This window comes from Meriones unguiculatus, chromosome 5, assembly GCF_030254825.1.
Source record: "Meriones unguiculatus strain TT.TT164.6M chromosome 5, Bangor_MerUng_6.1, whole genome shotgun sequence".
NCBI lineage: Eukaryota > Metazoa > Chordata > Mammalia > Rodentia > Muridae > Meriones > Meriones unguiculatus.
The window spans coordinates 47,740,942-47,756,838 of record NC_083353.1 but is presented as its reverse complement, the minus strand read 5'-3'; positions in this window follow the sequence as shown (position 1 = coordinate 47,756,838).

Below are 15,897 nucleotides of genomic sequence, written 5' to 3'. Positions count from 1 at the left end.
TGTGCACAGGAAAGGATTAATCTTACTTCTTCACAGTGGGTGAAGAGCATAAACGAAAGTGCTGATCCAATGGAAAAGGTGAGCTGTATGATGGTGGCAAAATCAAGCCCATGGTTTCATAAGCACAGGGTGGACAGGTACTGCTCAGCCCTGACATAAACCATGCTCTGCACACATTTTCTCAGCATTAGGAGTTTGGTAGGCTGAGTCCATGTTGTAGAGGAGGAAACTTTTTCTCCTCCCTGGATGTAGTGCACCCTCAGTGCCAGAGTCACCCAGCATGCACTAGGTCTGCAGAAGGTTGTCTTCTTTCCATTGCACTCTTTATTTCTGTTTGTCAGGCTAGAAAATTTGAGACATCTTAGCTGACATTCTTGTAGTATCTCTTTTAGTAAACATTCTTGTCGTATTCTGCATCATCATTAATCACCCAGTTATGTTTTGTGAACTATTTTGTTAACACATTTTCCCTTCCTGCCTTCTCCCTATAAAGTTGTGTGAAATTTTTCAAATAAGTGAGAGTTGGATGAGATTCTAGACTTGCTTTCCCTCTTTGTGTCTCTTTCCCAACACATTCTTTTCACCCCTCCTTAGGAATGCATTGAACTACTACTGGACGGGACATACTTGGCACTCAACATGGGGTTGAGGCACGGGAATAAAATTGAATGTCCTTCTTTGTGTACCCACACCCCTACATAGGATCTGGCGCTTCCACATGGGAAGTGATTGAAGGTTATGCGTTGAGATCTCCACGGGACTGCCCATCTGTGAGTTTGATCCATTGAGGTAAGTCAAAATGACAAAGTATAGGACAAAAATTAAGTAAGCATGACTTATTCTTACAGGGTCTCAAGCAGTCCTTCAAGACACGGGGAGTAAGGGTAAACAAAAAGGAATCTCACAATCTACAGAGTTACTTTAAAAATTAGAGCAGCCAAACAGGCAGAAAAAAAGTACTTCTAAGGTTATTTCAAATGTTCATAAAGGAGCTCAAACAGATTTGTGTAATTAGAGAGCAGAAAATAATTTAGGAGACAAGCCCTAGAAAATGAGTATAAAACAGAGTCAGAAGGGAAAAATAAAGCTGCCAAGTCTCATAATTCAGAATGGCCTCCTGCACCCACCTCTCTCTAACCCTAACAAAGCAAAAAGGCCTCCAGTCTGGCAGGGACAGAACACAGGGCCGTAGCTCAGTGAGCAGGAAAATCGGGGACACTACATGTCTCCTTCCCCGTCCCCTACTAGGAGCTAGGCTTGTATGGCTTGCAGAAAACTGGGTGGATGGGAATGCTCACACCCTCCGAATCAGCCTAAGACCAGCCTCTGCCAGCTCCTGAGCTGAGCAGCAGTTCACCCTGCCACCATCCTCCTCTCATCTCTTCTCCTAGGAGCTTCACTCAGTGTAGGCTCTTGGACATGGGCCAGAGGGATGGAGCCACTTCTAGTTTTAAAGTTTAAATTGTGTGCACTGATAAATTCTGAAATTTACATCTAGTTCTGACTTTTGAAATCATGGTTATGCTCTATAAATTCACTCCTAAGGAGGATGTTTTGTTTTAATATTAGAAAAACAGGTTTTAAAAAAATATTTAAATGTTTAAAAAGTAGGTACCGCAGTTGTTCTTGTCTTTGTCACTGTGTATTGTTTTTATCTGCCAGCTGTCTGTTTTGGTTTCTGGTTTTAGTTTGCTTGCGGGATTTGGAAAAATTGGAGAGTTTCCATTCTGGTCAAGGGAATCTGGGGGATGCCCCAGTTCCCAGGAAAAGCCCTGTAACTGCTACACTCCTTTCAGGACAAGGAGAGAGGGTCGCTGGGACCTTATTCTTTGTGAAGAGAGGGTGCTCTGCTCCTTCTGGAATCTATGTGTTTATATGTTTCTATGTGTGTATATGTATATCTGTGGACTTAAACTGAAGATAAACTGTGGACTTAAATGATACTGGTGATATTAATATTTTTGGACATGAGACAGTGTAAATCAACACCTCTGAGTTTGGTCCTCCTGGACCATTAGACTTAAATTCTATAAAACATTTTAAAATTTATTGGGTATTTTAAAATGGTAATCCTTGGACAGTCTAACAAAAAACTTAAAAACAGTTTCTCAACCCTTTGGGGGAGGCCAAAAGACGTTGGTATTTATTTTATTAATTTTAAAAAGTAAAACCAAGCAATGCTGTTTTAACCAATTAAACAAAAACTGTAGTTATTACAAGATATCATGTAAAAAAACCTATAAAATATGTTGTTCTTCATTTTAAAAGGCTGGAGATTCTTAAATTCAAAATGTTTGCTTATGCTCTTTTACGGGACAAACAGGACAACAGTTCCATGTTAGCCCAGGGTTAAGCAGGGTTATATTCAGATCACTGTTAACCATTATATAAAATATATGCCTGATGGATAGTACCTAAATAAATGATTTAATAGTGTTTCTTTCTGGCCTATAGATTTGGTATGGCCAGAATAGTCCATTTTTTGAGGGTTGCAGGCTAAGTTTAGTTCTCTGTTTAATGCTAAATAAAACTTTTGTCATTTAATTTTTTGCTGTTAAGTTTTAATACAATATGATAAATAAGACTTGCTAGCCCCTTTATAAACCCATGAACATGTCCAAATGTGTGGGCACATGCCTTTAGTGCCAGCACTTAGTTTGTGAGTAGGGGCAGAATTTGGAAGAGCTCTGTGAGTTCAAGGCAAGCATGGTGTATATAGTGAGTTCCAGGACAGCCAGGGTTACATGGAGAAACCCTGACTAAAAATAAAAGAACATTCAGTATCTCTGAATTTCCAATTCTCTCTAAAATCATGTTTCCATCTACGCTTTATATTCAATTGTTGACATAAGACAGGAGATTTATATTTTTAAAGGCTTCTCTTCTAATTCTAATGTCGTTAATGTAAATCACCCACCTGAAAACATTATACTTATTTCCTTTTGTAAATGAGAACATCATTGTAGCCAGGGTAGCCATGAATCCTCCTGGCTCCACCTCTGGAGTCATCCTTTTATTTAGACTTTAGAGCTCAGCTTGTCCTCGGCCTCAGCTGGGTCCCATCTGCCTGTGGTCACCCTGGCTCTGCAGCTCTGCCTTGAGCTCTCAGCATTACATCTGCTTTCTTTCACAATTCACCTTCAGATTTCACTCACAGCTAAAATCCTGCAACTAGGAGTTTGGATAGACTGGAAAATACATTAACAAAACAGGTCCTCCATGGGAAGACTGACCTGGGGAGAGGCTGTGTGTCACACACTGTAGAAGGAGGACCCTCAAGTGGGCATTCAAATCATTAGAGGACCAAGAGTTCTGCATCTCAGAAGAGAGGCAGTACAGTGGAGAAATTGCTCAAAATTAAGCCTAAGGTGTAAAGTGAGAAAAGATACTGTTGTCTATTTGGTGCAAACTTTCTGATCACTCCTGCAGGTTTGGCAAGGGAGCTCAGATAAAGTTTGTTCTCAGCCCTTCCCAGATGGCTGTTATCAGGACACAGGGAGTAAGATCAACAGGCAAAGAAGATGCTCCACTGGGAGGCCAGGTGTCCATGACCCCAGCAGGAACGTGTCATCTTCTACAGACACAGAAATAACATGTCACAGAGAGGCCTTAAATTCTCTCTTAACCTAAGCTGCGCAGGATCTCCTCCAGCACACAGTCCTCCCCTGCCACATCCATCTGGGTAAGGGCTCTGCAACCAAGAGCAAATTCAGAAGGTGGTAGGAACCCAGTCAGGCTGTGGGAGGAGGAGGTTAAAGAGGGGTTTTCAGCAGCTACAGAGGAGATGCTGAGCTCTGACAGACCATCAGCACAAGGGACTGAGTTCTGCATGGGTAACAAGAACGTTTTCTTCTCAACATACTCATTTCCTTAATTTATAGACTTTCAAATTACTGTGAACTAAATAATTCTCACTGTATACCTGGATAAGCCATTAAGTTACATTTCTTTTACTGATTTACCTATTCCTAGGACAAATAATCAGGGAAATGAAAGGTCTGGAGAGCTCACTTTCCTCAGTTGTGCATCTGTAACTTTGGTGTGCACAGAAATATTTTGATATAATATCTTCTTTGCTGTGAAGTATAAAAACTTCCAAATTCTGTGTAAGTAATAGAGGCTGCAGATTCAAAATCTCATTCCACAGAGGGAGGCACCACAGGACTGCAATGTGCCTTCTACTGTTTGCTCATGGCTTCTCTTCTTCTCAGCTCAAACTCAGAGATCACAAATTAGTGGTGGTGGCCCTTAGCCTCTGCTGGCCTGGTAGGAGGTGTCAGTAAATGGCTATGATGATGAGGTTTCCAGGACACTAACTATTAATGCACAGTGCTAGTGGCAGGTTCCCTTACCTGTCTCACTGAGATCAGGAATCCTGGGAAGATCTGGTTGCATATTTTGTCTTTTCTCTATGTCCTCTCAATGTACTCTGTGAAATTTTTAATGATAGAAAAACCTGAATCTTATTTTCTTTAAGGAAACTTTGGAGAAATGAACTACCTCACCCTGTCCTGCTGTCTTTATTTCATTTCCAGACTAATCCCAAAGCTCATCTTTACATGAAACTATGTGAAGAGATGGACAGGAACTGACCCCCCTCTCCTGTCACTGAGGCAATAAACGTACTGGGAGGGAGGTCACAGCTCTTAGCAGCAAAGACAAGCCTCTCCTGAAGCTCCCCTAGGTGCTGGGGGAGCAGGTTGTGCCACAGCATTGTGCGGGGTCAGGTGTTTGTGGCTGGAGTCTGTGCCATGCTGCTCCTCAGGGACACCCACTCTTGCTCTTTCTGGAGGCTGATTTGGAAACCTTGTAAGACATCTGCACTGATACTCTGAGCTCAGAGATGCTGTAAAAAGGCTTCATAGTTGAAAGCACAATTCTCAGCCAGGCTTTCAGAAACAGTCATGATTCCTTAGCCCAAAGGCTCTTCATGATTTGCCTATAATGTTACCACAGTTCATTTATTTCTGGGATCTCTGGAAACAGCACTGGCATATGCTCAGTGATGGTTTTGCCTTGCCTGGAGTACCAGCCATTTCTCCCTAGTTTCTTCCTAGTTTTAAAGTTAGGATTGTGCCAAAGGTAGACATCCTGACTGAGTAACCTCCAGCCATTTTCACTGAGCAGGGACAGTGTCTCCATCAACCCCCTCTATGTGCTTATGCTATGGATTGGGGGTTGCCCATGATTTGGGTAACTGTGGGTTGACACAGGCTAAAGTCATGGCTTCTTGAATTCCTGCAGTACAGGGAGTTCAATTCCTCCCCCCACCCCTGGAACAGCTGTAGCCTTCACAACTGGCTTTAACTGAGGAGCTCTCAGGTTCCCCTTGGTCATTTCTTGCTCTGTGCATGTTTTATTTTCCTAATATGCTCAACCACTCTCCAATATAGCCTTTTCTAATGGGACCTATTTCACATATAGGTGAGTTTTCCTGGTGCCATGTACAGAGTTTCTTGCCTCTAGGAAGCAGCCTATTTTGTTGCATTGTGTAAAGTGCAATCATAGTACATGTTACAACAGGCTATCTCAGGCTGGGCACAGCTTACTGTCTCCTGTCCTCTTGGTTGGATGAGGTGGCCCTTGACCCATTCTGCAGGTCTGAGAGTGTGGGTCCTAATTCCTGGTTTTTAAAACCATAGTCAGCAAGGCAGATGAGCTGATGAGGCTCAGCTGGGTGGAGACAGGCTAGAAGATTCTCTGTGGCTTGTTCCTGAGGAGAGAAAAACTCACCAGAAGGTTTTCTATAAAAAATTATAATCTGCCTGGAATCTGCATGCTTTACTGGTCCTTATTGTATAAGATTTAGATATATCTGTCAGTGCATGTCATCTGTAGCTATTTGGATGACTAGAGAAATATCAGTCCATCCTGGCAAGCCTGTATGTTTTCTCTTTAGCTACTATGCTATTCCATGTCCAGGATATAAGTGGTTTCAACGCTGGAATCCCTGAAGCCGTGATGTTAGGAATATCAGTGAGGATGCACTTCCTGTGTAGCTGCATGACTCAACTAAGAGCTTTAGGTTTGTAGGGCTGTGGTTTTTTAAGAGATGGTGAAAACAGCACATCTTGTGTCCCACTCTGCAGAGCTGAGAGCTCATTGCCTGAGCAGTCTGATAGTGTGATGTGCTCATAAAGACCAAGTTTCTTTTTCTTCTTTCTTTTCTTGTTAGCTCAGTGGAATTAAAGAAAAAAAAATGTGCATTTCCAGAAATGACATGTGAAAAAGCATTTTAGAACTCTTTTGCCTTTTAGTTAGCCAGTGCTGATACACATGCAATGCAAACTATTAGTTAAAATCTACAGGTGTGTTTTCCTTCCATGAAATAAGTATAGAATATGCACCTGCCTCTCAGTGCAGAGACCATAAAATGACATTCAGAGTGTGTGCTTTTGATGACATTTGTAAATGTAGTTTGTAATTCTAAAAAGCTGTAAATAAACCTTGGAAACAATGGAGCCCCATCAGTCTCTCCATTGTTTTCCTGGGATGTCACAGCACAACTCTAATGTCTGAGTTGTTCAAAGTAGAGACAACTGCCATTTTATCTGCTCAATGGAAAACAGAACTACCCCCAACCTACTGTGTTCTGCTTCTTGTGACTGGGATTTGGAAAACTAACCCCTGCGCTTTATAAAGAATAATTGAGCACCACTCATTTAATCAACACTCTACTGCTATCTGGAGTACATGGTCCATAATCTTATAAAAGATTAACCTTTTCTAATGTTGCTACAGGACATTTATTTCAAAAAATCTGCTTTATTCAATGTTTTCACCAACCATCTGCTTCCAGTCTAAATCCTGACATGGTATCCCGTACTTGTGAAATTTTATCCCCTTTGCCTGTCCTTAGTATCTTCCATGACAATGTCCCATGGTTGTCACATGCCAGTAGGATTTTCCAGGTGTGGTGACAATGTCACATGGTTTACAGAAGTATAAAACAATTTCATCCTACACACCTGACTCTCAGTGATAAGATTGTACTATAACACAGGAATTTGTTTACAAAATTACATCTGCTGCATGCATGGTGTCTGTGCTGGAAAGTTTTATGGCAGCTTGAAAGAAGCTAGGATTATTTCAGAAGAGGGAACCGCAGTTGAGGAAACATCCAGATCAGACCGGCCTGTGGGCAAGCACCTGGTACAATTCTTAATGGGTGTTGATTTCATATGGATGGGCCATGCTCACTGTAAACAGTGCCTTCCCTGCCTGCTGGTCCCAGGTGCTACAAAAGTAGGTTGAGCAAGCTCTAAGGAGCAAGCTGGTGAGCAACACTACTCCATGGCCTCTCCATCAGTTCCTGCCTCCAGGTCCCTGGTGAAATAATCCCTCCTCTCCCCACAGCAACAGAAACCCTGAGAAGACAGAAAGTGGTACTAGGCCGTGAGGTATGACTATGACAGACCTGACCTTGGGTTTTTGGAGAACTGTGGAAACGGTTTGAAACTTTGGACTGTAAAATACATAGAGTGCTGATACTTTAGTGGATTATTTGGTGTGATATTGGAATGTAATGCTGAGAGCAGAGCAGATGATGGAGGCTTGTTTTATGCAGTTCCGTAGGGAAGCTTGAGAGTCCCTTAAAAATTCTATGAGGGGCACTCATATTTTGAGTTAAGAAACACTAAAATGTTTGGTCCTTGTGGATCTCCTGTCCTCTCCAGTCGTACTAACTTGCCTTCTGTCATATGATTCCCTGCACTCTGCCCAAGGTTTGGTTATGAGTCTCAGCATCTGCTTTGATACACTGTTAGGCAAAGTCTTTCAGAGGCCCTCTGTAATAGGCTCCTGTCCTGGGCACAGTGGTCTATTCTGAGACTGTTTCTCCAACCAAGGACTATGCATGGATATAACCTAGAACCCCTGCTTGGATGTAGCCCATGGCAGCTCAGTATCCAAGTGAGTACCCTAGTAAGGGGAAAAGGGACTGTCTCTGACATGACCTCAGTGGATGGCTGTTTGACAAACCCCCCTCCCCTGAGGGAGGATCACCCTTGCTATGCCACAGAGGAAGACATTTCAGCCAATCCTGAAGAAATCTGATAAGCTAGGGTCAGATGGAATGGGTGGAGGACCTCCCCTGTCAGTGGACTTAGAAAGGGGCAGGGAGGAGGTGGAGGAGGGAGGGTGAGATAGAGAGGAAATGAGGGAGGGGGCTACAGCTGGGATACAAACTAAATAAACTATAAGTAATATAAAAAATAAAAATTTAATTAAAAAAAAGAATCACTAAAATGAAACCTTTGCCTTGCTGGAACAATTAAAATCCTCTACTTTCTCAGCTTCAGCACACTGACACTGTGGTCTCAATACTGTTGAGGCTGCATCACATGCTAGTAGCCTAACTTGGTAGCTCAGGGGTCTCTGAGGTGTTGAAGGCCAACTTGGTCTATGGAGGGAGTTCAGGACAGCCAAGAATACACAGACAAACCTTGTGTCAAACAAACAAACAAATAAACAAAGAGTTTCTCAGGTGGTACTGGTTCTGAAACATGGAGGGATCATGGAGTGAAGCTGTGACTTGGCTCCATACAACTGTGTTATCGTCCTTGAAGACAGCCAAGAGGACACGGATGAAGCCTCGGCCCCTTTGCTGTGCAGAGCCAAGCCATTTGGAGATGTCAGTATCACATGCCAGCAGCACCTGCTGTGGGGTGAGCAAGTTTGAACCTAGGAGACAAGCTGTGTGGAAGGCTTTGCCAGTAGTGTGGAGGAGCCCAGGTCACTGGTGAGTCCCAGAAGCCTGGCACTGGGAGTTATGCTGTTAGACTTTGTTGAACTTGATTGTGACTGTGCCCTGGTTCTTTCCTTTTAAATAAGAAAATACTTATTGATTGATATTTTACAGGAGCCCACAAAGTCTCTTGACTTTGAACTTTTAAAGGGATTTTGGAGACTTCAGCGAGTTTAGAGTTCTAGAGAGACCATGGGTTTTTAAGAGAGACTTTGAAAATGTTAGAGAAACTAGAGGTTTTAGAGAGTTGTATTTTGTAGAGTCTTTGAATGTTGAAAGTGACTTAAGAGATTGAAGTTTAAAAATAAAAAACAGGGGAAGGGGCAAGATGGTGGCGCCGGGAGGACTCTCATTCTGAGCAGCAGCACAGCAGGATCAGCACAGTGAACAGCAATCAGAACTCTCAGCCATAAAACACAGTCATTGTGTTTCCCAGGTGAGAGGATACCCCACGGTGGGGGATTCAATCAGCTTTTAACTCACCCAGCTAAACCATGGAAGAGATCCCGGTTCCGCCAGACTCTTGGCTGCCAGTGGCCAGCCCCAGCCCCAGCCCAGAGCCACAAGCCAGTGTCTCTGGTCAAGGTCCCAGACTGAACCTTGGGCACCACACTATCAGAGACTGGAATTTTCAGTCGAGAGATAACCCCAGGGTACAGGAAACGATTGGGACCGGCCTTAGGTCACCCAGACATCTCCTGGAAAAGACTCGGGCGGGTTCCACGGGCACCCCAGGAGCCAGCCCGGAGCCAGAGCCCGGTACCCAGGTTCTGGCACAGAGCCCTGCGTGCCTGCGCGCCTGATTCGCCGCTGGAGATAGAAACGGCGGGTCTGATCTCAGAGCACTCAGCTCACCCCCAACCTGAAAAGGTCCCCGGAAAATTACCCAGCGTAGGGAGCCTCCCAGGCTCCCAAAAGCCGCAAAGGCAGACACAGGCAGTTTCTGCCCACCAGACAGCTGGCAGAGACTGAGCCGCCATCACACAGCTGCGCTCCAGGCACAGGCAAATTTCTGTGGCCAGCCAGCTGGCGGACACTGAGCAGTGTGCACCAGGGCAAAAAAAGACACTAGGAGTCCGTGTCTCCAGAGAATCCACGGGGAAGGAAGGAAACTGTACTGATCTAAATCACCCAATCCTTCCCTAGAAAAAGTCTAGCAGTCTAGTGGGGCCGAGGCGCCAGCACTCAGCTGTGCTCCAGACACAAGCACAAACAGTTGAGGCGCGCCTGATGTCCAACTGGGTCACAGCAGCTGATCATTAAATTTGCAACAAGAAACCCAGAAACAGGGCAGCTGCCCTCAGGACTTCCCTGGGTGAGAGGAGAACCCTCTCGACTAACAAAGACCACAGTTACCACTCAGGTCTATATCCCTGAGGTGAGCAACTCCTGAAAAAACGCCATCCATCCAGGGACTATACCCAAAAAGCTGAGAAGACATCCTTCAGGAAAAACCAGCTTTCTGCAAAGGGGATTCTCTCCACCACAGGATCCCCAGGAACCACCAGAAAATAACCCCAAACTCCTAAGGTAACACAATGGGTAGAGGCCAGCGTAAAAGCTCAAGCAACAAAAGACAGAGCAATATGGCATCTCCAGAACCCAGTTACCCAGGGGCAAGTAGCCCTGGACACCCCACCATAACTGAAATCCAAGAAGATGACCTAACAAGTATGCTCATGAGGATGATAACAGAGGAAACAAATAAGATTCGTAAAGACATGGAGGAAGATAAACTCAAACAGAATATTGCCATCCGTAAAGAAATAGAGGAAGCTGCAGCCAAACAGTTTATGGCCTTTAGAAAGGAAATGCTTAAAACACTGAATGAAATGATAGAAACAGAGTTGAAGGAACTAAAAGAAAAACAGGAAAGTACAATCAGACAGGTGAAGGAAGTAAACAAAACAACTCAAGACCTGAAGATAGAATTGGAAAAATTAAAGAAAACACAAATGGAAGAAATAATGGAAAGGAAGAATCTAGGGAAGAAAACAGGAACTACAGAGGTAAGCATAACCAACAGACTAAAAGAGATGGAAGAAAGAATCTCAGGTGTAGAAGATACAATGGAAGAAATCGATGTATCTATCAAAGAAAATGTTAAATCCGAAAAATTCCTGACACAGACCATCCAAGAAATGCAAGACAATATGAAAAGACAAAACCTAAGAATAATAGGTATAGAGGAAAAAGAAGCCTCCCTTCTCCAAGGCCCAGAAAATATTTTCAACAAAATCATTGAAGAAAATTTCCCCAAGCTAAAGGAGAGGCCAATTAGAATACATGAGGCCTACAGAACACCCAACAAATTTGACCAGAAAAGAAAATCCTCCCGCCACATAATAATCAAAACAGTAAGTATACAGAACAAAGAAAAAATACTAAAAGCTGCAAGGGAAAAAGGCCAAGTAACATATAATGGCAAACCCATTAGAATCACACCTGACTTTTCAACAGAGACTATGAAAGCCAGAAGGGCCTGCACGGATATCATGCAGACCCTAAGAGAACACAGATGTCAGCCCAGGCTACTATACCCAGCAAAACTCTCAGTCCTCATAGATGGAGAAAACAAGATATTCAATGACAAAAACAAATTTCAACAATACCTACAAACAAATCCAGCATTACAAAAGACACTGGAAGGGAAAATACAACCCAAGAAAGATAGCTACATTCAAGAAAACACAGGAAATAAATAAGCTCACTTCAGTAAAACAAAAAACAACCAAGCACACAACCTGATGACCATAACCAACATCAAAATCAAGAGATCTAACAGCCACTGGTCATTAATCTCTCTCAATATCAATGGACTCAACTCTCCAATAAAAAGACACAGATTAATAGAATGGATACGTAAACAAAACCCAGCAATCTGTTGCATACAAGAAACACACCTAAGACACAAAGATAGACATTACCTGAGGGTAAAGGGTTGGAAGACGACTTTCCAAGCAAACAGACCCAAGAAGCAAGCAGGAGTAGCCATTCTAATATCTGATAAAATAGACTTTCAACCAAAATTAATCAAAAGAGATGGGGAAGGACACTTCATACTCATCAAGGGAAAATTCCACCAGGAAGACATCACAATCCTGAACATCTATGCCCCAAATACAAGGGCACCCACATTTGTGAAAGAAACATTGATAAAATTTAAAGCACATATAGATCCACACACATTAATAGTGGGAGACTTCAACACCCCACTCTCAACAAAAGACAGGTCAACCAAACAGAAATTTAACAAAGAAACAATGTCTCTGACAGAGGTCATGAATCAAATGGACCTAACAGACATTTACAGAACTTTACGCCCAAACACAAAAGAATTTACCTTCTTCTCAGCACCTCATGGAACCTTCTCCAAAATAGACCACATAGTGGGTCACAAAGCAAGCCTCAACAGATACAAGAAGATTGAAATAATCCCATGTATCTTGTCTGATCACCATGGAATAAAGCTGGACCTCAACAATAACAGAAATAACAAAAAGCCTACACACACATGGAAACTGAACAACTTGTTACTAAATGACAGCTGGGTCAGGGAAGAAATAAAGAAAGAAATTAAAGTCTTTCTAGAAATCAATGAAAATGAAGACACAACATACCCGAACTTGTGGGACACAATGAAAGCAGTGCTAAGAGGAAAGTTCATAGCACTAAGTGCCTTCAAGAAGAAATTCGAGACAGCTCATTCAAGCACCCTAATGGCTCACTTAAAAACCCTAGAAAAAGAAGAAGCAGACACACCAAGAAGGAGTAGACGGCTGGAAATAATCAAACTCAGGGCTGAAATCAATCAATTGGAAACAAATAAAACAATTCAAAGAATCAATGAAACCAAGAGCTGGTTCTTTGAGAAAATCAACAAGATCGACAAACCCTTAGCCAGGCTAACTAAAAGGCAGAGAGACACCACCCAAATCAACAAAATCAGAAATGAAAAGGGGGATATAACTACAGACACTGAGGAAATCTTATTGCTAAAGCAATAAGACAATTAAAGGAGATCAAGGGGATACAAATTGGAAAGGAAGAAGTCAAATTATCACTATTTGCAGATGATATGATAGTATACGTGAGTGACCCCAAAAACTCTACCAGGGAACTCCTACAGCTGATAAACACCTTCAGCAAAATGGCTGGATACAAAATTAACTCAAAAAAATCAGTAGCCCTCCTGTATACAAAAGACAAAAGGGCTGAAAAAGAAATTAGGGAAACAACACCCTTCACAATAGCCACAAATGACATAAGGTACCTCAGAGTAACCCTAACCAAGGAAGTCAAAGACTTGTATGAAAAAAATTTCAAATCTCTGAAGAAAGAATTAGAAGAAGATATAAGAAGATGGAAAGATCTCCCATGCTCATGGCTTGGTAGGATTAACATAGTAAAAATGGCCATCTTACCAAAAGCAATCTACAGATTCAATGCAATGCCCATCAAATTACCAACACAATTCTTTACAGACCTGGAAAGGAAAATTCTCAACTTCATATGGAATAACAAGAAACCCAGAATTGCTAAAACAATCCTCTACAATAAAAGATCTTCTGGAGGTATCTTTATCCCTGATCTTAAGTTGTACTATAGAGCAACAGTTTTAAAAACTGCATGGTACTGGCATAGAAACAAAATGGTGGATCAATGGAACCGAACAGAGGACCCAGAAATAAACCCACACACTTATGGACACCTGATCTTTGACAAAGACGCCAAAACCATACAATGGAAAAAAGATAGCATCTTCAACAAATGGTGCTGGTCTAACTGGATGTCTACATGTAGAAAAATGAAAATAGATCCATACTTGTCACCCTGCACAAAACTGAAGTCCAAGTGGATCAAAGACCTCAACATAAAACCAGACACATTAAATTGGCTTGAAAAAAAAAGTGGGAAATACCCTAGAACTCATTGGTACAGGGGAAAACTTCCTGAACAGAACACCAACAGCACAGGCTCTAAGAGCAACAACCAAAAAATGGGACCTCATGAAACTGAAAAGCTTCTGTAAAGCAAAGGACACCGTCATCAAAACAAAGTGACCACCTACAGATTGGGAAAGAATCTTCACCAACCCTTTATCTGACAGAGGACTCATATCCAGTACATATAAAGAACTAAAGAAGCTGAAAAGCAGCAAACCAAGTAAACCACTTAAAAGATGGGGAACAGAGCTAAACAGAGAATTCTCTGTAGAGGAATACCGAATGGCAGAGAAGCACTTAAAGAAATGTTCAACCTCACTAGCCATTAGGGAAATGCAAATCAAAACAACCCTGAGATTTCACCTTACACCCATGAGAATGGCCAAGATCAAAAACTCAAGTGACAACACATGCTGGAGAGGTTGTGGAGAAAGGGGAACCCTTCTCCACTGCTGGTGGGAATGTAAACTTGTACAACCACTCTGGAAATCAATCTGGCGCTTTCTCAGACAACTAGGAATAGCGCTTCCTCAAGATCCAGCCATACAACTACTGGGCATATATCCAAAAGAGGCTCAAGTACACAAAAAGGACATTTGCTCAACCATGTTTGTAGCAGCTTTATTTGTAATAGCCAGAAGCTGGAAACAACCCAGATGCCCCTCAACTGAAGAATGGATGCAGAAATTGTGGTACATCTACACAATGGAATATTACTCAGCAATGAAAAATAAGGAAATCATGAAATTTGCAGGTAAATGGTGGGATCTGGAAAGGATCATCCTGAGTGAGTTGTCCCAGAAGCAAAAAGACACACATGGTATATACTCACTCATATAGACATACAACATAGGACAAACCCACTAAAACCTGTGCATCTAAAGAAACTAAGCAAGAGAGAGGACCCTAACTAAAACGTCCAATCCCCATCCAGAAAGGCAAAGAGGATGGACATCAGAAGAAGAAGAAAACAGGAAACAACCTAGGAACCTACCACAGAGGGCCTCTGAAAGCCTCTGCCCTTCAGACTATCAAAGCAGATGCTGAGCCGGATGGGCAACTGTTGGGCAGATGAATGGAATTTTAGGTAAGAACTGGGAAATAGTAAGAGCTGGAGAGGACAGGGTCTCCACAAGGAGAGCAATAGAACAAGAAAATTTGAACATAGGGAACTTCCCAGAGACTCATACTCCAACCAAGGACTATTCATGGAGATAACCCAGAACCCCTGCACAGATATAGCCCAGGGCAGTTCAGAGTCCAATTGGGTTACATAGTAATGTGAAGAGGGACTGCCTCTGACATAATCTGATTGGCCTGCTCTTTGATCACCTCCCTCTGGGGGGGGGGGGCGCAGCCTTACCAGGCCACAGTAGAGGACAATACAGCCACTTTTGATGTGAACTGACAGACTAAGATCAGAAAGGAGAGGAGAACCTCCCCTATTAGTGGACTTGGGGAGTGGCATGCAAGCAGAGGGAGGAGGGAAGGTGGGATTGGGAGGGGAGGGAGGGGCTTATGGGGGGATGCAAAATGAATAAAGTGTAATTGATGAAAAAAAAATAAAAAACATTGAACTTTTATATTGCAATGTTGACATTAGTTTAATATCTTGGGAACAACAAAACTGAGAGACAAAGTTATAGTGTAACAGAGATGTGTTTAGTGTCAGGTAGACAGGGGGTCAGCTGTGGCAGCTGTTTTTGTCTTTTGTTTGTTGAATCAACACACTAGACTCAATTGGGAAGGGAACCGCAGTTGAGAAAATGCCCCCACTAGGTTGGCGTATGGGCAAGGATGTGATCCATTTTCTGGATTGATGATCAGTGTGAGAGGGCCCACATCACTGTGCCTGTGGACTCTGGGCTCAGGGTTCTGGATACTTAAGAACACAGACTAAGACAACCATGAGACACAAGCTTGTAAGCAGCATCCTTCTGTGACACATGCCTCAGTTCTTGCCCCAGGTTCCTGCCTCAAATTCTTCCTCATCTTCCGTGCATAATGGATTATCAGCTGCAAGATGAAATAAAGGCTTCCCATCCCAATTTGGTTTTGGTCATGGTGGTTTATGTAGTCTGTGTCTAAATCAAAGTAACTGCAGTAATTCAACAGCATGTACACCACACCTATAAATAGAAACAGAGACCAGCATATCAGGTATCTGGGGAAGTATCACAGCTCCATTATGGAGAGAGGGAATGT